Source organism: Musa acuminata, chromosome BXJ1-8 (genome assembly GCF_036884655.1).
Source record: "Musa acuminata AAA Group cultivar baxijiao chromosome BXJ1-8, Cavendish_Baxijiao_AAA, whole genome shotgun sequence".
Taxonomy (NCBI): domain Eukaryota; kingdom Viridiplantae; phylum Streptophyta; class Magnoliopsida; order Zingiberales; family Musaceae; genus Musa; species Musa acuminata.
The window spans coordinates 27,959,945-27,987,584 of record NC_088334.1 but is presented as its reverse complement, the minus strand read 5'-3'; positions in this window follow the sequence as shown (position 1 = coordinate 27,987,584).

The following is a 27,640-nucleotide window of genomic DNA, read 5'->3' as shown; positions in this document are numbered from 1 at the left end:
ATGGGATATCGCTTTCTACGAGTATGTCCCTAAAGACTCCAGAAGAAAGTGCGAACATGAATATGATACCTTATGTCTCAGCAATAGGGTCTATCATGTATGCCATGCTATGTACTAGGCCTGATATAGCGCATGCTCTGAGTGTCACGAGCAGGTATTAGGCGGATCCAGGCTTGGAACACTGGAAAGCAGTAAAATGTATCCTTAAGTACTTGAGAAGGACTAAAGATTTTTTTATTAGTATATGGAGGTAGTAGCCTTAAGGTTGAAGGCTACACAAACTCAAGTTTTCAGTCTGATGTCGATGATAGCAAGTCGAATTCAGGATATGTGTACACCTTGAATGGAGGAGCAGTGTGCTGGAAGAGTTCCAAGCAAGATACCATTGTTGACTCAACCATAGAGGCGGAGTACATTACTACATCAGATGCAGCAAAGGAGGGAGTCTGGGTGAAGAAGTTCATCACAGATTTGGGATTTGTTCCAGGTAGTGAGGAGCCGATCTCCTTATATTGCGACAATAATGGGGCGATTACTCAAATAAGGGAACCCGGGTCTCATCAGAAGTGTTCTGAGGAGGTTCCAGATTATTAGAGAGATCGTAACCCGAGGAGATGTAGTAGTGGAAAGAGTTCCATCTGAAGATAACATTGCAGATCCACCAACAAAGCCGTTGTCTCATTTTGTCTTTGAGCATCACAGGGGTCTGATGGGGATCAGACACATAGGTGATTGGCTTTAGGTCAAGTGGGAGATTGCTAGTCATAGGTGCCCAACAAGCCAATCACGTGGGTGATGGCACGTGTGACTTGATACATAATCTTTTTGCTTATTATATTTTGGCGTATATCACTTTATAACTTTTGCATAAATGCATATATATATTGTGATGTCCTTGGATTTGTGCAATGGGAATCAGATCGTGATGAGATCACGATAATGAGATCGATTCACCTTTAAACACATATCCTAAATAATCCCAGTCATAGGTTACTCGAGAGGGACATCGTGATAACCGGACAAACTGGTGTGCTGTATACCCGTCCATATAATGGATGCAGCTGGTCACATAGCTGCTCGTGTAGGGACACTAGGGATACAATACAGGTGCTCATTGGGGAATGAGTTCACTGATTGATCCGCTTACGGAATGCTGGATGGTTGATGCTGCCTTATTGTCAGACAACGATTCCGTAGTCCTAGTGGTGTATCTGGTTCTTAGACTTGAGACACCAAGGATGTCTTGTATGAGTGCTCCACTCTTTGATACCAGACTTATAGGTTTGGTTGTCCTAGATCTAGTACAGTTGGTCATTGGGAGTGGTAGTCGACCTTACGAGGACTATTGAGTGTCGATAGAGGATCATCCACTCTCGGCGTCATGAGAGGAATATCCCATGTGTTCTTGCTCAGACAAATCCCTGGCCAGGGTCATTCGGGTTGAGAGAGAAAGAGTTCTCCGGGAGAATCCGATTAGAGCAAGATTCGAGTAGAAACCGTATGGGTCTGAAAGCACCATACTCGATATACGGTCTCTGGGATATTAGATAGATGAGCGACTATAGGTACACGGTAACTAAGGACAGACATGTCCAATAGATTGGATTCCCCTGTATCATCTGGGGACTACGGCATAGTGGCCTAGTACGTCCGTAGTCGATGAGTCAAGTGAATTATTACAGAGATAATAATTCACTGAGTTAGAAGGAGTTCTGACAGGTATGACTCATGGCTAGCTCGATATTGAGCCTAGAGGGTCACACACATATGGTAGGCATTGCGATGAGTAGAGGTTCGGATATAAGATATTCGATGGAGCCCTTATCTTATTGGAAGCAGATCCAATACCCACTAGGGGAGGACCCATTAGGGTTTGACAGGGGGTCGCTATAAATAGGAAGGATTCATAGCCTCATAGGCTAGAGCCTTTGCTTACCTTTCCTATTCTTCTCTCCTTCTCCACCTCAGAGTAGGCTTGGAGTTTTTAGGAGCGTTGTCGAACCCTACTGTGTGGATCACCGCTAGAGAGGAGGCCGCTTGACCTCCTTCACCCTCTCCTAAAGATCTGCAAGGAAACAGGGATATACGATCTCCTTAGGTAACACAATCTACTCTATACGAAGTTTTAAGTTTCGTGGATTTTGCGCACCAATCTTCGCATAACGACGAACATCTCTTTGGGAATCGGGGATTTTGTTTTCTTATTCTTCCGCTGCGCATATGATGTTGCCCCCAAGATTTCCCAACAGTTCAGATATGAGATATCCGACGGAGCCCTTGTCTTATTGGATATCCAATAAGCCCCTGAATTATTGGATCCCTTAGACGAGATCCAATAAGAGCCCATGAGAGATTATTGGATAGAGACCCACTAATCTAAAAGGCTTGGGTTATTGGATGCAGATCCAATACCCACTAGGGGAGGATCCATTAGGGTTTGATAGGGGACCTCTATAAATAGGAGGGATTCAGAGCCTCATAGGCTAGAGCCTTTGCTTGCCTCTCCTATTCTCCTTCCCTTCTCCACCTCAGGGTAGGCTTGGAGTTTTGAGGAGCGTCGTCGCAACCCTGCTGTTTGGATCACCGGTAGAGAAGAGGACGCTTGACCTCCTTCACCCTCTCCTAATGATATGCAAGGAAACAGGGATATACGATCTTCCTAGGTAACACAATCTACCCTATACGCAGTTTTTCAGTTTCACGAATTTTGCGCACCAATCTTCATATGACGACGAACATCTCTTTGAGAATCGAGGATTTTGTTTTCTTTTTCTTCTGTTGCTCATTTGATGTCGCCCCTAAGATTTCCCAACACTCTCATGACATCGAGAGTGGATGATCCTCTATCGACACTCAAAAGTCCTCGTAAGGTTGGTTACCACTCCCGATGACCGCCTGTGCTAGATCTGGAACCTCCAAACCTATAAGTCTGGTATCAAAGAATGTAGTACTCATATAGGACATCCTTGATGTCTTAAATCGAAGGACCAGATACACTACTGGGACTATAGAATCGCTGTTTGACAATAAGGCATCATCAACCATCCAACATTTCGTAAGCAGATCAATTAGTGAACTCATTCTCCAATGAGCACCTGTATTGTGTCCCTAGTGTCCCCACATGAGCAGCTATAAGACCAGATGCATCCATCATATGGACGGGTATACAACACACTAGTCTGTCTCGTTATTTCGATATCCCTCTCGAGTAACCTATGACCGAGATTATTTAGGATCTATGTTTAAAGGCGAATCGATCTCATTATCATAATCTCATCACGATTCGATTCTCATTGCACATATCCTTGAACATCACAATATATTCAAGTAATATGCAATATAAAGTGATAAAATATCAAATAATAATAATAATAATAAAAAGACTACGTATCAAGTCACACGTGACATCACTCATATGATTGACTTGCGGGGCATCAGCATATGCCACTTGAACCTCGCATCCCTATTTTTCTCACTCCTTACGATGAAAAATAGGTTTGGCAATCCTATCCATTGAAGTTTCTTCTACCAGTGCTCCCTATTAGTTCTCAAAGAACCGTGACCAATGTAGGATAATGGTTGGATTGGTTCAAATGTGTTTTGTGGTTTAACCATCCATCCCAAAGTAAAAATCTTCATATGGAAGCTTATTTGACGTTGCCTACTCACCTCTAGTTGACTTTCTAGAGTTTGTTAGACTTCCCCCTATCCATGTTATCACCTGTTTTTTTATTCTATGTGTGACACATATTCTTCTAATAATTTTTTGTTTGCATATCTTGTTATGGTGTGTTGTCCCTTGCATATTTTTTTGTTATGCAGTAAAAGTACCATGTCTCTTTTCATATTTTTTTATGATTATAATTCTAGTGCTTGGATTAACGAAGACCATATATTATTCCATGTTATGAGTTTCACTGCAAACTCTCATCGGCTTCTTTGAAAAAATCACAATGATTATCTATTCCGCAATCTGTTGGGCGAACAGCTCATATTCAGTCCAAAGTGATTTTTATCAGTCCATAGCTCATTCCCTCTTAACCTAATCCAAATTTATATTAGGAGGGGTGTGGTGGCTATAAAACGAGATAGAAAAAGATAACAAGGAGATAGTTTTTGGCAGCCACAGGATTCCAAAGAAAAGGAGGAAAACGAGACAGAAAAGGAAGAGAAAGAAAAGAAAGAAGACAAGGATAACACAGAGAGACTATTCTTAATCACCTAGCAGTACTTTCATCTCAGGTTAGATCAGATCTATAATAGATTTTTACTGTGATTACTTGGGAAGAATTAGGGAGGATTTAGATATTGTATATAATGACATGATCTTTGTATCCTAATTATTCTCTTGTGATTGTTGCTAGGGTTTTGGGCAAGAGATTGAGATTTATATATTCATTATTATTATAGTGGATTATCTCTAGTTTGCCCCGTGGTTTTTACCCTTCACATTGAAGAGGTTTTCCATGTATATCTTGGTGTTCTATTTGATTATGGTTCCATTTAATTCCGCTGCATGTTATGGCCTACTAGTATTTGTTCATATACAAAAGTTATTTCTCTTTATATCCCATCAACTAGTATTAGAGTAGGGTTGTAGTGATTTAATTTTGTATTTAAATATGGAGACTAGTAATGTTTCTTACATGATTAGTTTAAATGTAAACAATTGGATGATATGAAAACTAAGAATGGAAGATCTCTTGTATTGTAAAGATTTGTATGGACCTTTATGTTAGGATCAAGAGCACTAAGAGGGGGGGGGGGGGGGGGGGGGGGGTGAATTAGTGCAGCGGAAATCTTTCAACGATAAAAAAAACTACGTTCGAATGATAAAAATGATTTCGGTGTGAAAGCCGATTCTAAGATTACTTTAACTTAAGATCAAGCGAGATGACGTTAAAGTCAATCTATGAAGGCAGTTTGCAGTTATGATGAAAATTAGAATATAAGCGCAAACTGAAATACGACGTTCATACGATAAAAACGATTTCGGTGTGAAAGCCGATTCGTAAACCACTTTAAATTGAGATGAAGCGAGATGCAGTTAAAGCAAAGATATAAAGGTAGTTTGCAGTTATGATGGAAATCAGAACATAAGCGCAAACTGAAATATGATGTTCGTACGATAAAACTGATTTGCGTCTAAACGCCGATTCGGAAAGTACTGAACTTTGAAACACGTTCGTAAAAACACAGAAGACAGTAAGCTATTGAGGAGGTTTGCAGTAAAGATAAGATGCTCAAAGTAAATGCAAACTGGGATTTAGAGTGGTTCGGTCAATCTTGACCTACTCCACTTTTGGCTTCCTCCACCGACAAGGTCACCGACGTCAACTAGAGGCCTTCCTTCAATAGGCGAAGGCCAACCACCCTTTTACATTTTCACTCCTTTTGACGGGCTTAGGAGACAACCCTTACAGAATTTTCTCTCCTCTTTTTAAAGCTCAGAACTTGGAAGAAAAGAGGGGGAAGAACTTTTGGCCTTTACAACAATTTTGAGCTCTAAAAATCACAGAACAATATCAAGATTTCGGTATATGTTCAGTGTTCTTTCAGTGCTGAATGGGTGAGGTATTTATAGGCCCCAACCTAGTTCAAATTTGGAGCTCAAAACTGTCAATTCCCAGAATTCTGGGATCTGACGGTTGCACCTCCTGATTGGAGCGGTTGCACCGCCTAGCAGAGCTCGAAGACTGAGCCTCTGGGCGGTGCCACCTCCTGTCAGGGGCGGTTGCACCTCCTGCCAGAGCTCGAAGACCGAGCTTAGGCGGTGCAACCTCCTGACTGAGGCGGTTGCACCGCTCAGTGCTCGGAGACCGAGCCCAGGCGGTGCCACCTCCTGGCTTGGGTGGTTGCACCGCCCGCTAGAAATCAGGGTCTGAATGGGTTGATCCATTCGGCCCAATTTGGGTTTTTCAGTGGCCCAATTGCCCCAAGATTAAGTTAATGGGATCACCTCCCATTTCCAACTTAATCATTGTGCTAACTACGATTTTTCCTAAGATATTTACTGCAACTTGCTCCGATGTGTCAATCGCTTCTTTCGGCGAGCTTCCGGCGAACTTCCGTCGATCATCCGATGAACCCTCGGTGATGCTCCTGCGGACTTCCGGCAAACTCCTGGACTTGCGACGATCCACTTGGCGAGTTCTAACGAGCTTCTTTGGCAAGCTCATGGACTTCTTGGATTTGTTCCCGTAGAACCTCCGACGACTATCCGAACTTCCGTCGAACTCTCGAACTCCCAACGTGATCATTGTCTTGACTTCGGCGCAACTCCTGCTGCATATCTTACTTTCATTGTAGTTAATCCTGCACACTTATCTCAACATATAGATTAGATAACAAATGACAATTGACTTCATCATCAAAATTCGAGATTCAACAATCTCCCCCTTTTTGATGATGACAATCAATTGATAATGGAGTTAACCTTAACTGCTCCTATCTATATGCCATACTTGAGATAAGTCATTTTAGAATTCAAAACCTTTGAATTCAAGAAACATATTGATAAGTTAAAATCATTTAAACTTATCAATACTCCCATCATGATTCCCATCATGATGTATCTCTCTGAAGATGATGTTAAGGCTTGATATTCATTTTCAAATTTTACATAATAGGTTTGAATGATGGTAATAGTAGCAATTCATCAGATTGTAAGATATCAACATGTAAAACTATGAAGTAAGATTTTGATATCATTACAAGATACAAACAAGGCATAATGCAAATTATAGCAATCATAGCATCAATTCATATATCTCTTGGTGATGCAAGCATGGCATTAATATTTATATATTTCTTAGTGATGCAAGCATGGCATTAATACTCATATATTTCTCCCCCTTTGTCATCAACAAAAAGCATGGTAATTGTGATAGCAGGAGAATAATAAGCGAATTTTGAGCATAAGCGTGATAGTTGTTCATGCCTTTACATGTTATTTTCCAAGCATATAAAGGAAAGCAAGATACAAAGATTGCTTTGAATACTTCTTCCTTTTTATTTGTTATAATCTTTTTGCATGAAGGAGGAAGGCTATTTGTGATACCAGCTATTTGTGAGTTTACTTTGAGTGAAGTTAAAACCGATGAGAGATCAACTCATGAAGTTAAAGTCGATGAGAGATTGAATCATGCTTCATTTTTACAGGTATCAAGATATGTATGTGAAACAAATCTTTGCAAGTAAAAACACTATCATCCATATTTCAAGATGGGATTCATAAGCAGGAATCATTTGTTAGGATTTTAGCTTGGAGAGTCCTAATTGAGAGGAACATTCATGTAAAACTGTCAGGACTCTAGCTAAGAGAGTCCTAATTGAGAGGGACATTCTATTAGGACTCTAGCTAGGAGAGTCCTAATTGAGAGGGGCATTCATGTAGGAGGTTTTTTTCTTAGAGAAGAATTAGGAGTTGTAAGGGAATAGGAGTCTTGAGTAGGAGTCATATTAGGAGTTGGTTAGAAGTAAGAGTCTTAAGTAGGAGTCCTATTAGGAGTTAGGGTTTAGAAGCCCTATAAATAGCCATGTATTCCTTCTCTTTTCTTAAGCAATAGATGAATCTTTTCTGCAGCCTTTGAGCAGCAACTTGGAGGGAGGAACCCCTATAGAGTTCCAAGGAGGCCGATCCCCTAAAGAGATCAATCCCAAGTTTAGAATCTGCAAGGGTTCTAATACCTGGTATCAGAGCAGCATTCTTGGCATCTCGCTGCCCTTCCACAGCCATCCATCAACCCTACACAACCATCCAAAGCAATTCCCACAATTGCTTAAAAGATCGTCACCGAATTCCGCCATCATCTCCACCACCGCGGATCATCCTTTGATCTCCCCGTGAATTGCAACAGGTTCTGGTTTTCTACCTTACTGCTGCTGCAATTTAGTTATCCTTATTCAAAAATCCAAAAAAAAAAAAATTGTTCCTATATTGCTGAATAAATTTTTCGTCACAAAGTTTTCATCTCTACGACGAAAGATACATTACAGAATTTAGGCCATATAACACCATCTGTTTGATCTTGCTACTGTGCTTTTTCTATCCAAATTTCTACAAAATTTTTATGACATCTTTAACACTTCCTAACAGTGGATTTCCCTTTAGTTTCATCAAAAAATTCTTAATATAAACTACTGATCTTTTATGTCCAATCTGCTGCACTTGAATTGCAGAATTCAAGCCGCATAGCATCATCTGTTTGATCTTGCTACTGTGCTTTTTCTATCCAAATTTCTATGAAATTTTTATGAAATCTTTGACACTTCCTAACAGTGGATTTTCCTTTGGTTTCATCGAAAAATTCTTAATATAAACTACTGATCTTTTATGTCCAATCTGCTGCACTTGAAAATCTATGCTGCAGAAAATTTCAGCCGCATATTGTTGCCTTAACCCATCTATTTGCAATCTTTTCTGAATGAAATTTCTTATACACTTAATAGATCATCTTGGCTTCCATCTAAGATTGATCTATTGAGAAATTCATCTCTAAAAAATGATTTTGTGTTGCTGCAAATTTTCGTTGTAGACTGCTGAAATTTTTTGACGAGAATTCTGCAATCGCAACTTGCACCAATTTCCTTGCTATTATACTGCTGAAATTTTCTTGATTAAATTAGACATCCTTGCTGTCATATAAACTGTGATTTTGGTGTCAATTCTCTCCTCAATTCTCTCAAGTTTTTGGTGAAAATTACGTCGAGAAATTGTTGTTTCTTCGACGATAATTCTACTCTTACAAGACAGCACATACTTGCTGCAACTTCCACGGATTTCTGTCAAACCTTTGCTCTATCTACCACAGATCCAAAACTTTCATCCACAGCCCTAAAACTTAGCGAAACCACACTCTCATTCTGTACCCAAAACAGCCACAAAACAAACCTAAACCGCAGCCTACATCCACCAATCCACCAACCCTTTCAACCATCACTTCTCTCAACCTATACATGCCTTTAACCCAACAACAAAAGAGAGATCTTAACATCATAGATTTGGGGGCATATACTATGGCATCTAAGGAGGCAATCAATGCTAAATTCGAAGCCTTAGAGGCACGAATGGAGGATAAGATTCGGATGCTCTTTACCGAACTCAGATTGGGCCAACCACTAAGCCCGAAGAAATCATATCAAGGAGAGAGCTTTGCCCAATCACACCAAGCCCGAAGAGATGACTTCCAAGGGAGGGGAGGCTCTATGACCAACCCCAACTATCCATGCATGAGAGTGGACTTCCCTAGATGGGAAGAAGGAGACCCGATTGGTTGGATCTCGCGCGCAGAGCGATATTTTCGGTACCACAAAACCGCGGATGTATCTATGGTGAAAATTGCAGCTATACATCTTGAAGGGGATGCTATACAGTGGTTTGACTGGTTTGAACATACTTATGGAGTCCTTTCATGGCGACAATTCAAAGAAGGACTGCTGATTCGCTTCAAACCAACCGATTACGAGAATATTGACGGACAACTAGCAAAGATCCGACAAACCTCCACCATTCAAGAGTACTAAACCAGGTTTGAAAGGTTATCTAACCAAACTCATGATTGGTCTTAAAAACAGCTATTGAGGACCTTCATTGAGGGCTTAAAGCCGGAGATCTGAAGAGAAGTTAAAGCGCGACAACCATATACGCTTATGGCAGCCATCTCTTTCGCACGACATCAAGAGGAGTAATTGAACCATGAAGCTCAGAGGACTAGGGTCGCTCCTCAACCAGTAATATTGAAGCCCTCAGCCCCTCCTATTGTTGACCGAGTCCCTACACCAAAGAGGTTAAAAGGAGAAGAGCTTCGGGAGCGATATGCGAAGGGGTTATGTTGGCATTGCAACGAGCCGTGGAGCCGTGAGCATCGCTGTAGTAAAGGGAGACTTCTTATGATTGAACCAATAGAAGAAGAGGTCATTGAACATTCAGAAGAGAACCTTGAATATAAACAAGATGCAGAAGAAGAGCCACAACCGGCTGACGTTACAGTACACACACTAGCCAGCTACTCAAACCCGCAAACGATGAAAGTTGGAGGCCTTCTAAAACAACAACCGATCACTATTCTCATCGACACTGGCAGTACTACTAACTTCCTAAATAGTAAGTTTGCTGTTCAGATAGCATTACCTATCGAGAATCGCTGCAAGTTTGATGTTAAGGTCACCGACGGACGGATTTTGAATTGTGATCGTAGGCGCCCGCAGGAGAAACTATTGCTACTGGACCAAGAGATAATTACAGATTTCTTCCTTCTCCCTCTTGATGATTATGAGGCCATACTCAGAATTAAATGGTTGATGACATTAGGTGATATTTCTTGGAATTTTATGCAACTATTTATAAAATTTTACAGTAAGGAGAAACAGGTGATACTGCATGGGAAACGTGGGGGCGACGTAATGATGATTTGCACACAACAAATGGAGAATGTTTTGCATAAAGCATGCAGGGGATTTTTGGTACAACTTGAGCAGCAAATTAAAGGAGAGCCAATAGAATTTGAAGATCCAAACCTATTTCCTTTGCTTGCTGAATTTTCGGATATATTTGACGAGCCGCACAACATACCTCTTACTCATCGGCATGATCATTGTATAATGATTTTTTCAGTAAAATCTCCAGCAAATACTCAGCCATATCGGTATCCACATCTCCAGAAGGATGAAATAGAAAGGATTGTAAAAGAGATGCTCGAAACAGGAGTTATTCGGCCGAGTTGCAACCTCTTCTCTTCACCGGTGCTACTTGTACACAAGAAGGATGGAACATGGCGAATATGCGTTGATTACCGAGCTCTCAATGGCATAACCATCAAGGATAAATACCCTATTCCAGTAGTAGATGAATTGCTAGATGAAAGGGAGCACAAATCTTTACAAAGATGGACCTTCGATCCGGGTATTATCAACTACGAGTGTACGAAGAAGTCATACCGAAAATCACCTTTCGAACACACAATGGCCACTACGAATTTTTACTTTCTTCAACAAAAGGTGGGATATCTTGGGCATATCATATTAGAGGAAGGTGTGACGGTGGACCCCTTCAAAATTAAAGTAATGCAAAACTGGCCGACCCCGAGAAACATAAAATTGCTATATGACTTTCTGGGTTTAACAGGCTACTACCGCAAGTTCATGAAAAACTATGGAAAGATCAGTGCACCACTTACTTCCTTACTGGAAAAAGATGTCTTCCAATGGTTGGACAGAGCCTCCGCTGCCTTCGACAAACTTAAGACAGCCATGACGACGACGCCGGTGCTAACACTACCAGATTTCAACTGACCCTTCATTATTGAGGCCGACACATCTGGAGTCAGAATTGGAGCCATTCTCATGCAAGATGGTCAACCACTCGCATACACTAGCAAGGCATTATCTCCCTCCTATCAAAATAAGTCAACATATGATAAGGAGATGCTCGCCATTGTGCGCGTAGCAACGCGGTGGAGACCCTACTTGATTGGTCGACGATTTAAATTAAAACCGACCAAAAAAGCCTTAAGTACTTTTTGGAGCGAAAGATATCATCCCCTGAGCAGCAAAAATGGGTAACAAAACTTCTTAGATTTGATTATGAAATAACTTACAAAAAGGAGAAAGAGAATGTTCTTGCAGATGCGCTTTCGCAGCTACCCAAGCAAGCTGAAGTTTCGGCTGTTTTACTTCCAATCAGCGACTTCCTTGAGGATATTAAGATGGAATGGCAGGAAGATTCAGAGACTAGTAAGAAAAAAAAAAAATTGGAGGAAGCACCAAGCTCCGTGGCTCATTACAATCGGGACTCAAAAGAATTATGCTATAAGGGACGCATTATGCTTATGACAAATTCTACTTGCATCTTCAAGAGCAGATTTTGGACAAAGTTATTCCATATGCAGGGTACTAAATTGAAAAGGAGTACGACATATCACCCACAAACCAACAGCCAGACAGAAATTTTAAATAGGTGCTTGGAGATAGCCCAAAGCCATCCACCAAATATGACTACCCAAAGAGAACTCCAGACCAAGCCAAGTGCCATTATTGATCGACGGATCGTGACTCGACGACGACGACCCGCTAATGAAGTGCTAATACAGTGGGTGAACCTACCAATAGAAGATGCAACTTGGGAGAACTATGACGACATGAAGATCAAATTTCCAGAATTCATGAATCATCAGCCTCGAGGACAAGGCTGATTTGAAGAGGGCGGGTCTGTTAGGACTCTAGCTTGGAGAGTCCTAATTGAGAGGGACATTCATGTAAAACTGTTAGGACTCTAGCTAAGAGAGTCCTAATTGAGAGGGACATTCTATTAGGACTCTAGCTAGGAGAGTCCTAATTGAGAGGGGCATTCATGTAGGAGGTTTTTTCTTAGAGAAGAATTAAGAGTTGTAAGGGAATAGGAGTCTTGAGTAGGAGTCCTATTAGGAGTTGGTTAGAACTAAGAGTCTTAAGTAGGAGTCCTATTAGGAGTTAGGGTTTAGAAGCCCTATAAATAGCCATGTATTCCTTCTCTTTTCTTAAGCAATAGATGAATCTTTTCTGCAGCCTTTGAGCAGCAACTTGGAGGGAGGAACCCCTATAGAGTTCCAAGGAGGTCGATCCCCTAAGGAGATCAATCCCAAGTTTAGAATCTGCAAGGGTTCTAACATCATTTCATCAAATCCATTTCAGAAAAATATTTTTCATAAGTGTATGAGAAAATCCGATTGTTAGGATACCAATTGTTAAGCGAATCCGAAAATGAAATTAACACTTTCATGCATTCGAACAAGACTATGCTATTGATTTTTAAATACAATCATGAAGACAAAACATGCTTATTGTTATGAAAATTTTTGTATTCAACATATAATTTCCAACATGTTATTTAGGCATGTAATGGCAATCAAGTGATTTGATCATTCAATAAACATGTTAGTTTATGTACTCGGACACATCAACATTCCTAGTTCTTTTCTTATGAAATCAAATTGTTCTTCATTTAGAGGTTTTGTAAAAATATCAGCTAGTTGATGTTTAGTATCAATGAACTCTATGATTACATTATGATTAGTAACATGATCTCGTATAAAGTGATGTCTAATATCAATATGTTTTGTTCTTGAGTGTTGTATAGGATTCTTCGTTAAGCATATTGCACTTGTGTTATCACATTTAATGGGAATATTTTTAAGATGAATTTTATAATCTTCTAAGGTGTTTTTCATCCATACAACTTATGCATAGCATGCACTTACTGCAATATATTCAGCTTCGGTTGTTGATAGTGCAACTGAGTTTTGTTTCTTAGATGACCAGGAAACAAGGGCATGTCCTAAAAATTGACATGTTCCTGATGTGCTTTTTCTATCTAGTTTACAGTCAGCAAAGTCCGCATCAGCATAAGCAATTAACTCAAGATTCTTTGATTTTGGGTACCATAATCCTAGATTTGTGGCACCATTAAGATATCTAAGTATTCTTTTAACTGCTTTGAGATGAGATATCTTAGGGTTTGATTGAAATCTAGCACAAAGTCCTACACTGAACATGATATCTGGTCTAGTTGCAGTGAGGTAAAGTAAACTTCCTATCATGCCCCTATAAGTTTTTTGATCGAAGCTTTCTCCACTTTCATCGATTTCTAACTTAGTGGAGGTGCTCATAGGAGTGTTAATAGCTTTTGAGTTATTCATATTAAACTTTTTTTAGCAAATTTATAGCATATTTAGTTTGACTAATAAAGATGCCATTGCTTAGTTGTTTGATTTGTAAGCCTAAGAAGAATATTAATTCTCCCATTAAACTCATTTCGAATTCAAGATTCATAGTTTTAGCAAAAGATTCACAAAGAGATTCATTCGTAGAACCAAAGATAATATCATCAACATAAATCTGAACAATGAGAAAATCATTTTCAAATTTCTTGATGAACAATGTAGTATCAACCTTGCCTTTTGTGAAATTATTTTCGATAAGAAAAGAACTAAGTCTCTCATACCAAGCCCTCGGAGCTTGTTTTAAACCATCGAGAGCTTTAGTTAATCTAAACACATGATTAGGGAGGCTATTATTTTCAAATCCAGGAGGTTGTTCAACATAGACTTCTTCGGAAATAAAGCCATTAAGAAAAGTGCTTTTAACATCCATTTGAAACAACTTAAAATTATTACTACTAGCGTAGGCAAGGAGCATCCTTATGGCTTCTAATCGAGCCACAAGAGCGAAGGTTTCTTCGTAATCGATACCTTCTTCTTGGTTGAAACCTTTGGCCACTAATCTAGCCTTGTTTCTAACCATGATACCATATTCATCTCGCTTGTTTCTAAAAACCTATTTAGTACCAATAACTAAATGGTCATTTGGCTTAGGAACAAGCTTCCACACCTCATTTCTCTCAAATTGATTTAATTCATCTTGCATTGCGATAATCCATGAATCATCTTTCATGGCTTCGTCAATACATTTGGGTTCAATTTGGGAGAGAAAAGCGACGTTGGAACAAAAATTTTTAAGAGAGAAACGTGTTTGAACCCCCTTTGATGTGTCTCCTAAGATTAGCTCCTTAGGATGAGCATCTACATACTTCCAATCCTTGGGTAAGGATGTTTCGGAAGTGGATGCATCCAAGTTGCTAGTTGGAGACGGGGTTTCATTTAAATTCAAGGAATCAAAATTAACATCATCATCAAAATCGTTTTTCCTGATTTAAGAAATCTCATTGAAAATAACATGAATGGATTCTTCAATAATTAAAGTTCTTTTATTGAAGATACGAAAGGCTTTAGAAACCGAAGAATAACCAAGAAAGATTCCTTCATTAGATTTAGCATCAAATTTTCCTAAGTTATCCTTTTCATTCAAGATAAAACACTTACACCCAAAGACTTTAAAATATGAAACATTGGGTTTTTTGTTGTTCCATAACTCATAGGGAGTTTTGGTGAGTAAGGGTCTTACTAGAACTCTATTCAAAATATAGCATGCAGTATTTACGGCTTTGGCCCAAAAATATTTGGGTAGGCTATGTTCATTCAACATGGTTCTTGCCATTTCTTGTAAATTTTGATTTTTTCTTTCTACTACTCCATTTTATTGAGGATTTCTTGGAGTAGAGAAATTATGGTTGTATCCATTGAGTTCACAAAATTCTTGGAAATTATGGTTTTGAAATTCACCACCATGATCACTTCTAATTGACGAAATCATAGAACCCTTCTCATTTTGAACAAGTTTACAAAACTTGGTAAAATATCTAAAGCATTCATTTTTCTGTTTTAAGAAGTAAGTCCATGTGTATCTACTATAGTCATCCACGATGACGAAGGCGTATTTGCTACCTCCTAGGCTTGATGTAGAGATTGGTCCGAACAAGTCCATATTGATCAATTGTAAGGGCCTAGAGGTGCTTATTTGATTCTTAGATTTGAAACTACCCTTAATTTGTTTACCTAATTGGCAAGCATCACATACATTATCTTTGATGAACTTGATATGAGGAATTCCTCTTACAAGTTCTTTAGATGATATTTGAGTGATTAGTTTCATACTAGCATGACCTAATCTTTTATGCCATAGCCAAGCATCTTCATTCAAAACCGAAAAACATATTTTATTACACAAATCATTGATGTCAATAGTATATACGTTATTTTGTTTTAATGCAATCATAGACGTGTTCTTGTGTGGTTTTTCAATGATGCAAGCATTAGATTCGAATCTGACAATATATCCTTTATCACATAATTGACTAATGCTCAAGAGGTTATGTTTTAAACCATTAACTAACAAAACATCTTCGATAAAGAAGTTGGATTTGTTACCTATGGTTCCTTTGCTAATGATTTTACCCTTGTTGTTGTCTCCGAAGGTGACAAAGCCTTCGTCTATGCTAGTGAGCTTAGAGAATTGAGATGGATCTCCGGTCATATGCCTTGAGCATCCACTATTAAGGTACCATCTCTTGCTCCTAGCTTGCGATAGTATAGGTTTCTATAAGAAAGGATGATTTTTAGGTACCCATTTGCTTTTGGGTGCCTCAAAAATAGATCTACATTGTTTATCATGTTGCATAGAATTTATCATAGTTCCTTTAGGAACCCAAATTAATTTGTTCGAACTAATTTTCTTGAATTGACAATAATGCGTTTTGTGTCCAAGTTTGCAACAAAAGTTGCATTTGCTTTAGTGTTGAACATGTAAGATGGGGCCTTTTATGAAGGTGGTTGAGTTTTGGTGAGGACTTCTCATAAATCCGATTCCACTTCTTTTGGGAACGTGACCCTTGTTTGCAAGGATCATGTTCAATGACTTGCTACCAACCTCGAATTTCTTCAAGGTGTCCTTATAAGTAGCAAGTTTTCCTTTTGGAGAGTTTCTAGATCATGGCATTTTATGCATGAACTTAAACTATCATGATATTCAGTTTTTAACTTATCAAAATTACAAGTAAGACTATCATGCTCCTTTTTTAGCAATTTATATTTTCTACTAATAATCTTGCATTCATCAAATAAGTCATGGAAGGCATTTAATAATTCATCAAATGATAAATCTGCATCTATTAAATTCGTTACCTCCTCTCCGATGGCCATTAAGGCGTAATGAGCAACTTACTCGGTGTTGGACTCCTCTTCTTCGGACGCGCTCGAGTCATCCCAAGTTGCTTTGAGCGCCTTCTTCTTTGATGTTCTCTTTTTGACTTGGGGACAATCACTCTTGTAGTGTCTCGGCTTTTTTCACTCATAGCAAATAACTTGGTCCTTCTTGGGTTCAAGTTTATTTTTTGTGTCATTTTTAAACTTGTTTCTTTTAATAAATTTTTTTTAAATTTTCTTGTTAGAAGTGCCAAGTCATCGTTACAGTCCTCATCACTTGAGCTTTCTCTCAAGTGGTCTTCTGAAGTTCTAAGTGCTATATCCTTCCTGTTCTTTGGAAGGATGTCTTCTTGCTCTTCATGAGCTTTGCAAGTCATCTCGTAGGTCATTAATGACTCGATTAGTTCTTCAAGAGGGAAGTTGGTTAGATCTTTCGCCTCTTGAATAGTAGTGACTTTAGGATCCCAACTCTTAGGAAGGGATCTTAGAATCTTATTTACGAGCTCAAAATCCGAAAAACTTTTTCCGAGTCCTTTTAGACCGTTGACGACATCCGTGAAATGGGTAAACATGTCGCCAATAGTCTCACTCGGTTTCATCCGGAAAAGTTCAAAAGAATGTAATAAAAGATTGATTTTTGACTCTTTCACTCTACTTGTGCCTTCGTGAGTCACTTTGAGTGTGTGCCAAATATCAAATGCGGTTTCACAAACCGAAACACGGTTGAACTCGTTTTTATCAAGTGCACAAAATAAGGCATTCATAGCCTTTGTATTAAGAGCGAAAGCCTTCTTCTCCAATTCATTCCAATTGATCATTGGAAGAGAAGACTTCGAAAATCCATTTTCGACAAGATTCCAAAGTTCAAAATCCATAGAAATAAGAAAGATCCTCATTCGGGTCTTCCAATAGGTGTAGTCCGTCCCATTGGACATGGGTGGACGTGTAATAGAATGGCCCTCTTGGTTTCCGGCGTATGCCATCTCTCTTGGGTTTTAATTCATTTGAGAGTTAACCCCGCTCTAATACCAATTGTTAGGATCAAGAGCACTGAGAGGGGGGGGGGGGTGAATCAGTGCAGCGGAAATCTTTCAACGATAAAAAAACTATGTTCGAACGATAAAAACGATTTCAGTGTGAAAGCCGATTCTAAGATTACTTTAACTTAAGATCAAGCAAGATGACGTTAAAGTCAATCTATGAAGGCAGTTTTTAGTTATGATGAAAATCAGAATATAAGCGTAAACTGAAATATGACGTTCATACGATAAAAGCGATTTCGGTGTGAAAGCTGATTCGTAAACTACTTTAACTTAAGATGAAGCGAGATGTAGTTAAAGCAAAGATATAAAGGCAGTTTGTAATTATGATGGAAATCAGAACGTAAGTACAAACTGAAATATGATGTTCGTACGATAAAACTGATTTGCGTCTAAACGCCGATTCGGAAAGCACTGAACTTTGAAACACGTTCGTAAAAACACAGAAGGCAGTAAGCTATTGAGGAGGTTTGTAGTAAAGATAAGATGCTCAAAGTAAATGCAAACTGGGATTTAGAGTGGTTCGGTCAATCTTGACCTACTCCACTTTTGGCTTCCTCCACCGACGAGGTCACCGACGTTAACTAGAGGCCTTCCTTCAACAGGCGAAGGCCAACCACCCTTTTACAGTTTCACTCCTTTTGACGGGCTTAGGAGACAACCCTTACAGAATTTTCTCTCCTCTCTTTAAAGCTCAGAACTTGGAAGAAAAGAGGGAGAAGAACTTTTGGTCTTTACAATAATTTTGAGCTCTAAAAATCACATAACAAGATCAAGATTTCGGTGTATGTTCAGTGCTCTTTCAGTGCTGAATGGGTGAGGTATTTATAGGCCCCAACCTAGTTCAAATTTGGTGCTCAAAACTGTCAATTCCCGAAATTCCAAGATTTGGCGGTTGCACCGCCTGGCAGAGCTCGAAGACTGAGCCTCTAGGCGGTACCACCTCCTGTCAGGGGCGGTTGCACCTCCTGCCAGAGCTCGAAGACCGAGCTCAAGCAGTGCAACCTCCTGACTGAGGCGGTTGCACTGCTCAGCCAGTGCTCGGAGACCGAGCCCAGGCGGTGCCACCTCCTGGCTTGGGCGGTTGCACCTCCCGCCAGAAATCAGGGTCCGAATGGGTTGATCCATTCGGCCCAATTTGGGTTTTTCAGGGGCCCAATTGCCCCAAGATTAAGTTAATGGGATCACCTCCCATTTCCAACTTAATCATTGTGCAAACTATGATTTTTCCTAAGATATTTACTGCAACTTGCTCCGGTGCGTCAATCGCTTCTTCCGGCGAGCTTCTGGCGAACTTCCGTCGATCATCCGATGAACCCTTGGTGATGCTCCTGTGGACTTCCGGCAAACTCCTGGACTTGTGACAATCCACTTGGCGAGTTCCGACGAGCTTCTTTGGCAAGCTCATGGATTTCTCGGATTTGTTCCCGCAGAACCTCCGACGACTGTCCGAACTTCCGTCGAACTCTCGAACTCCCAACGTGATCATTGTCTTGACTTCGGCGCAACTCCTACTGCATATCTTACTTTCATCGTAGTTAATCCTGCACACTTATCTCAACATATAGATTAGATAACAAATGACAATTGACTTCATCATCAAAATCCGAGATTCAACACTTTACAAGGAGATATTGCAAAACTCATAACTATGATAGATGATGAGTGGAACAAGTTAGATCGAAAAATAATTGGGTTTATTTGACAGTGGCTTAATGATAGTCTCTTTCATCATGTTTCTACTAAAAGTTATGCATATTTTCTTTGGAAAAAATTAGAAGGTCTCTATAAAAGAAAAATAGTTGGTAACAAAGCTTTTTTTATTAGAAAACTTGTGAACCTAAAATATAGAGAGGGTACTTCTATTGCTGAGTATTTGAATGAAATGTAGAGTATTACTAACCAGTTATCCTCTATGAAAATGTCTCTTGATGATGAGTTGCAAGCATTGTTATTGTTTAGTTCATTACCAGAAAGTTAGGAGACACTAGTGGTTTCCCTCAGTAATTCTGTGCCAGATGGTGTTGCCATCATGAGTCAAGTAACAAGTAGTTTTTTGAATGAGGAGTTAAGAAGAAAGAATTCAACAACATATCAGAATGATTCACAGGCACTTATCTTAGAGAATAGATGAAGGTCAAAGTCTAGAAGTAGTTCACGCATGGGTAGGAGAAAGTCAAGATTAAGAAAAGATATTATTTGCTATAACTATGGTGAGAAAGGTCATTACAAGAACCAATGTAAGCAAACTAAGAAGAGCAAGAAAAAGAGAAAAGAAGTGGAGTCTACAGAGTCAAAGGATAACACTACAGCTACAGCTATAGTGTAGGGTGGTGATTATTTGATTTTATCTCCTTCTGATGATATTTTTTCTTGTGTGTGTCAGGATCTTAAGTAGGTGATTGACATAGGTGCTTCTTATCATGCTACACCACGGAGGAATTTTTTACTACATACAAGTCTGAAAATTTTGGTGTTGTCGAGATGGGCAACTATGACACAGCAAACATCATTGGCATAGGTGATATCCATTTAAAGACCAACCTTGGCTGCAAGTTGGTGCTTAAAGTTGTGAGGCATATGGTTGGCTAAATTTAATTTTAGTTGGAAGACTAGATGATGAAGACTATGATAGCAGATTTTACAAAGGGCAATGAAAGCTCAGTAAGGGTTCTCTTGTTATAGCTAGTAGAAAGAAATATCACACCTTATACAGGTTGTAGGCCAAAGCTTGTGGTGAGCAGTTAAATGCTATAGAGAAAGATTTCAGCATATAATTGTGGCATAGGCGATTGGGACACATGAGTGAGAAGGGGCTGCAAGCTCTTTCCAAGAGAGAGGTATTGCCAGACCTCAGAGGTACACATCTGAACCCTTGTATTGATTGTTTGGTTGGTAAACAACACAGAGTTTCATTTGCTAGTCCCGCTATGTCTAGAAAAATGCATGTCATAGACCGTGTTTATACAAATATATATGGTCCTTTGAGGACAAAAACTCTTGGTGGATTTGTTGATATACCTAGTATAAGTGATGCACTTTATTTTATCACTTTTATAGATGATTTTTCCAGAAAAGTTTGGGCCTATGCTTTGAAGACCAAAGATCAGCTGATTAATGTCTTCAAAGAGTTTCATGCCAGGGTTGAAAGGGAGACAGAAAGACAATTGAAATGCATAAGATCAGATAATGGTGGTGAATATACAGAATTATTTAATGATTATTGTAGGTCACATGGGATCCAACATGAGATGACAGTTCCTGGTACACCTCAGCATAATACAATTGTAGAGAGGATAAATCGCACTATCATGGAAAAAATCAGATGTTTGCTTTCACAAGCCAAGCTACCTAAAAGGTTTTAGGATGAGGCTTTGAGGACTGTGTTAGGATCGGAGTGGCACTAAGAGGGGGGGTGAATTAGTGCAGTGGATTAAAACTTCGGTTTTAGAAAAATCTTTCGTACGATGAGGACGGAACTTGAAAAGCTTAACTTGAAGGTGTATTCTTAAAGTTACGCAGCAAAGGTAATAAGGAACTAAAGCATGTAAGAAGGTTTGCAGTAATGTAAACAACAATAATGAAATGCAAACCAGAGATTACGCCGATTTTAGAGTGGTTCGGTCAAATGACCTACATCCACTTGCGAGGCCCCTCTTTGATGAGGCTCCCACCTTCCACTAGCAAATCTCTTGAAATGGAAGGGTAAATACCCCTCTTACAACCTTTTACAAACAGCTCAACCTCTTACAAATTTTTTAATAAGAAAGAAGGAGGAGAACTCTCTAGCAAATTGAAAACAAGACTTGCTAAGACTTTCTAAGACTTTTCTCTCAATCAAAATGCTTCTCAAAAGTTGTAATCTTAGTTGAGATTTGAGGGGTATTTATAGGCCTCAAGAGGATTCAAATTTGGGCTCCAAAATTTGAATTCTCTTTGGGTTCCGATGCTGGTGGTGCCATCGCCCAGCGCTCGGGTGCTGGACGGTGCAACCGCCCAGCCCAGGAGGTGTCACCGCCTAGCTCTCGGGTGCTGGGCGGTGCCACCGCCTGGCTCTCCGGTTCGCTGGTTTGGCTTAGTTTTAGCCCAAACCAAATCTGACTTTGGGCCCAATTGGCCCCTAACCAAGATATAGGATTATCTCTTAATCCTAATCCTAATTACAAGTGAACTACATAACCAAAACACATCCTAAGCAAGTTTTCAACCGCGAACGTCGAGTCTTGTTCCGGCGAGCTTTCCGACGAACTTTCTTCCGACATCAAGCTCCCGATCTTGTGATGACTTTAACGAGTAGCCTAGCCTTCTTGGTGATCTCCGTGAACCTCCGACAATCTCTTCAACGAACTTCCAAAAATTCCGATAGGTTCCCGATTTCTTCTCAGTTGGTTCCGGCAGCATCTCCGACGATTCTTCGGACTCTTAAACGTCCATCGATCTTGACTCCGGTATCCTTGCTTTATGTTTTCTGGTTATCATAGTTAATCCTGCACACTTAACTCAATAATATGGATTAGATCAATTAACCCACCAATTGATTATATCATCAAAATCCGAGATTCAACAATCTCCCCCTTTTTGATGATGACAATCAATTGATGACGAAGTTAAACATAACTCCCCCTATCTATATGCCATATTATGAGAAGATAAAAAACACTTGAATTCCATCCCATTGGATTCAAGCATAACCCGATAAGTTCTAACCGTAGAGCTTATCGTGATCCTCATTAAACAATAGTAAGTATGAAACTTCGATGAAAATCATAAGTTAAATGAAAAGAGACGAATTTTACTACGACAGAAGATAAAGATTTTCAATATAAATTTCATGATATAGATGTAAGGCATGCTTTCAATATGATCAATCAATCTTGTGATATTTTCAAGGATTTTGCAAGGCATATAAGTCATTCATATCACACAAGTTTTTGTAATCCATATAAGTCATGCTATCATTATGGTGTAAGTCATCACTTAGTCATCACTTCTCCCCCTTTGTCATCAACAAAAAGAGACAAGCCAGCTAATTGATGATCATAGAAAAAAGGTTTAGCATTTAATAGGAAACAAAGTTCATCATTCAAATTTGCCAGAAATAGTTTATCCAAAAGACATCATCATTTATGCAGATCAAAACAGTAGTTATCTAAAAGGAAGGATCAGTTATCGTTCAATCGATGACAAACTTTGAACTTGTTGTTAAAAGCAAACAGAACAGAATAAAAAGATACATCAATTTAATCCTTAGGAGGCAATCCACAGTGCTGATACATGATATCTATTTTTTCATTCATTTGTCGTAGTGTCTTCAAAATTTCAACTTGTTGATTCTGAATTTGTTCTTGCTGTGATTTGATCTGAGACAGTTCCGCCATAATGAGATCTTCAGAGGAGGAAACAGGAGCTGAAGGTGCTGTGCCAAAAGGACTAGGAGGAGGAGATTCATTTCCCATAAGAATTGGTGTTTCGGGGTGTTCTATTGGTGGAGGAATTGGATCCGTCCTTCTAGGCTGCCTAACCCATATGCCATTGCTAAAAGTGCACCTAAGTCTTTTCAGTAGATTTTTATTTATTATGTTATATCGATCATTTTGAATAGATTCTTCATCGGGTGGGATGCAAATGTCATAGGCATGAAGAAATCTAGTGATTAACCTCCCATATGGCAACATAGTATCTTTAGCCATAATATCCTGCATGTGTTGCCGAATTAAGTACCCAAAACAATTATGCTGACCGGTCATAATCCAATACATGGTACTTATCTCTATTTGACTTATTTCGTCAAGATAAAATTGTTTGGGGAATATGATGCTTGTGATAATGTGATGAAGAATTTTAGAATTGAAAGGCAGTAAGTGTTCACAGCTCTTGGGAAGGAAGTCAAGGTTTGGATTTGCAAAAATTGTTTCTACGGCTTCGGTATAGGTTGCTCCTATTGTGTTGACGTCCCATTTACCTTTAAAATAGCATCCCCTATCTTTTTCAGTTATGCCAATTAGCTCACAAATCGTGCTGTCAAATATTCTAATGGGTGTTCCTAGAAGGTAAGTGCTTAGGCTATCGTTGTCCTCATATAGGTTGGCATAGAAAAATCTAACTAATCGCGAATAGATTGGTTCATCTATTTGTAGTAGAGGTAGAGCTTCTAGGTGTGCAAACCACCTAATGGGTTCTAAGTCCTCTAGTTCATCCAGATCAACGTATTTTCCCTTACGGATACATCGTGTTTCAAATTTTGAAAAGCTAAGGGCTACCTCTTTTGATCTAAAAAGATCATGGTCAAATGAATCTCCTTCAATCCTTTTTCCTTTTGATCTCTTAGGAGCCATTATCTAGACAAGATGATGATGAAATTGTGAAAAATAAGCAAGGGAAAGAGGAAAGAAAAGAGAGAATGGGATACCAAAAAGAGGGATTTCAAGTGTTACCTTATGGAGATTATGTTGAGAGATGGAAAGCTTGGACCACCAAGAATCCTTCTCCAATGCTTCTAAGAGTTAGAATGAGGGTTAGAGGGAATGGGAGAGGGTTTTGAGAGCCTTTTTTTCGGGTTGGGGGCGGTGTCACCGCCGGCCCTAACCCCTCGGGTTAATAAGGGTCGCTCGGTCGGTGCCACCGCTGGCATCCCGCGGAGGAAAGAAAAAAAAAATTTACTTCCTCCCTTTTGTTTAGCTTCTTCCCTCAAGATCATAAGTTATACTTTAATGGATCATTTTGAATTGAAGAAGAAGGAAGAAATCAAATCCACAAAAGAAAGGAAAAGGACGAGTCATTTTTCGTGAAGCTCATTTTAGGGGCAATTTAACATGCCTAATTCCCTTCTAATGAATTCAAATTGATCTTCGTTCAAAGCTTTTGTAAATATATCTGCTAATTGATGCTTTGTGTCAATGAATTCTAGAACAACATTATTGTTAAGGACATGATCGCGTATGAAATGATGCCTAACGTCGATGTGCTTAGTTCTAGAGTGCAGAATTGGATTTTTAGTAAGACATATGGCACTAGTATTATCACATTTTATGGGAATGTTTTTGAAGTGAATTCCATAGTCTTCTAATGTATTTTTCATCCAAATGACTTGTGCACAACATGCACTTGCAGCAATGTATTCGGCTTCCGTCGTAGATAGTGCAACTGAATTTTGTTTCTTGGAAGTCCAAGAAACAAGTGCATGTCCTAAAAATTGGCATGTTCCGGATGTACTTTTTTTATCTATCCTGCATCCGCCAAAATCGGCATCTACATAAGCTATTAGATCGAATTTTTCAGATTTTGGATACCACAATCCTAAATTTGGAGTTCCTTTAAGATACCTAAATATTCTTTTAACACTCTTCAGATGAGATAATTTAGGATTAGATTGAAACCTAGTGCAAAGTCCTACACTAAACATAATATCTGGTCTAGTCGCGGTGAGGTAGAGTAGACTACCTATTATTCCCCTATATGTTTTTTGATCAAAATTTTCACTATTTTCATCCATATCTAACTTAGTCGTAGTACTCATAGGGGTGTTTATTGCTTTTGAATTATCCATGTTAAATCGTTTTAACAATTCTAATGTATATTTGGATTGGTTAAGAAATATACCATCACTAAGTTGTTTGATTTGTAATCCTAAAAAGAAAGTTAATTCACCCATTAAACTCATTTTAAATTCATGACTCATATATTTGGCAAATGATTCACATAGTGATTCATCCGAAGAGCCAAAAATAATATCGTCAACATAAATTTGCACAATAAGAAAATTATTTTCAAAATGTTTAATAAATAATGTAGTATCAACCTTGCCTTTGGTAAAATTATTTAAAATAAGAAAGGAACTAAGCCTTTCATACCAAGCTCTAGGAGCTTGTTTCAAGCCATAAAGAGCTTTAGTCAATTTGAATACATGATTAGGAAGAAGAGAATTTTCAAATCCGGGAGGTTGTTCGACATATACTTCTTCGGAAATAAATCCATTCAAGAAAGCACTTTTGACATCGATTTGAAATAGTTTAAAATTATTACTACTAGCATAGGCAAGGAGCATCCTTATGGCTTCTAATCGAGCCACGGGAGCGAAGGTTTCTTCGTAATCGATACCTTCTTCCTGGTTGAAACCTTTGGCCACTAATCTAGCCTTGTTTCTAACCACGATACCATTTTCGTCTTGCTTGTTTCTAAAGACCCACTTAGTACCTATGACTAAGTGGTTACTTGGTCTAGGAACAAGCTTCCATACCTCATTCCTCTCAAATTGGTTCAATTCTTCTTGTATTGCAATGACCCAAAAATCATCTTTTAAGGCTTCGTCAATGCATTTAGGTTCAATTTGAGAAAGGAAAGCGGCGTTGGCACAAAAATTCTTGAAAGAAGAATGAGTTTGAACCCCTTTTGTTGTATCTCCTATAATTAGCTCCTTTGGATGAGCATCTACATACTTCCATTCTTTAGGTAAAGAAATTTCGGAAGAAGATGCATTCAAATGGCTATTTTGAGGAGGGGGTTCGTTTAAATTCAAATTATCAAAACCAAGATCATCATCAAAATCATTTTTCTTTAAATCAAAAATTTCATTAAAAACTACATGGATAGACTCTTCTATTACTAAGGTCCTTTTATTAAAGACACGAAAGACCTTAGAAACGGAGGAGTAACCAAGAAAAATACCTTCATCGGATTTAGCATCAAATTTACCTAGGGCATCCTTTTCATTTAAAATGAAGCATTTACAACCAAAAACTTTAAAATAAGAAATATTTGGTTTTTTGTTATTCCATAATTCATAGGGAGTTTTTGATAGAGATGATCTTATTAGGACCCTATTCATGATATAACAAGCCGTATTTACGGCTTCGGCCCAAAAATATTTGGGTAAACTATGTTCATTTAACATAGTTCTTGCCATTTCTTGTAGGTTTCTATTTTTCTTTCAACTACTCCATTTTGTTGAGGATTTCTTGGAGTTGAGAAGTTGTGATTGTACCCATTAACTTCGCAAAAATTTTGAAAGTCACAGTTTTGGAATTCACCACCGTGATCACTCCGAATTGATGAGATCATGAAGCCTTTTTTGTTTTGAGTAAGTTTACAAAATTTAGAGAAACACTTGAAGCAATCATTTTTGTGAGCTAAGAAATAGGTCCAAGTGTATCTAGAGTAGTCATCCACAATCACAAAAGCATATTTGCTTCCACCTAGACTTGTTGTATCAATTGGTCCAAATAAGTCCAAATGGATCAATTGTAATGGTCTAGTGGTGCTAATTTGATTTTTTGGTTTGAAGCTTGTTTTTATTTGTTTGCCTAGTTGACATGTATCGCATACCTTATCCTTAATAAACTTCATATTCGGAATCCCTCGTACTAATTCTTGAGATGAGATTTTAGATATTGTTTTCATGCTTGCATGACCTAATCTCCTATGCCAAAGCCAAGCATTATCATTTACGGCGAAGAAACACATTTCATTACTTAGTTAATCAAGATTGATGGTATAGACATTATTTTGTTTTAAAGCAATCATAGTCATGTTATGATTTGGTTTTTCAATAATGCACATATTTGATTCAAATCTAACGATATAACCTTTATCACATAGTTGACTAATACTCAAGAGATTGTGTTTCAATCCATCAACTAGTAAAACATCATCAATGGAAAAACTAAATTTGTTACCAATAGTTCCCCTGCCAATGATTTTGCCTTTGTTATTGTCTCCGAAGGTCACGTACCCTTCTTCTTTGCTAGTAAGCATAGAGAAATGAGATGGATCTCCAGTCATATGTCTTGAGCATCCACTATCGAGATACCATCTCTTGCTCCTAGCTTGTGGGTTTGTCTACAAAAGAGGATGATTTTTAGGTACCCATTTGATTTTGGGTGCCTCAAAAATTGACCCACTAACTTTGTTATTTATTATTGAATCCTTTATAGTTCCTTTAGGAACCCATATTAATTTTTGTGAACTAATTTTCCTAAATGGACATTTGTAGGCAATATGTCCGGATTTGCAACAGAAGTTGCATTTCAT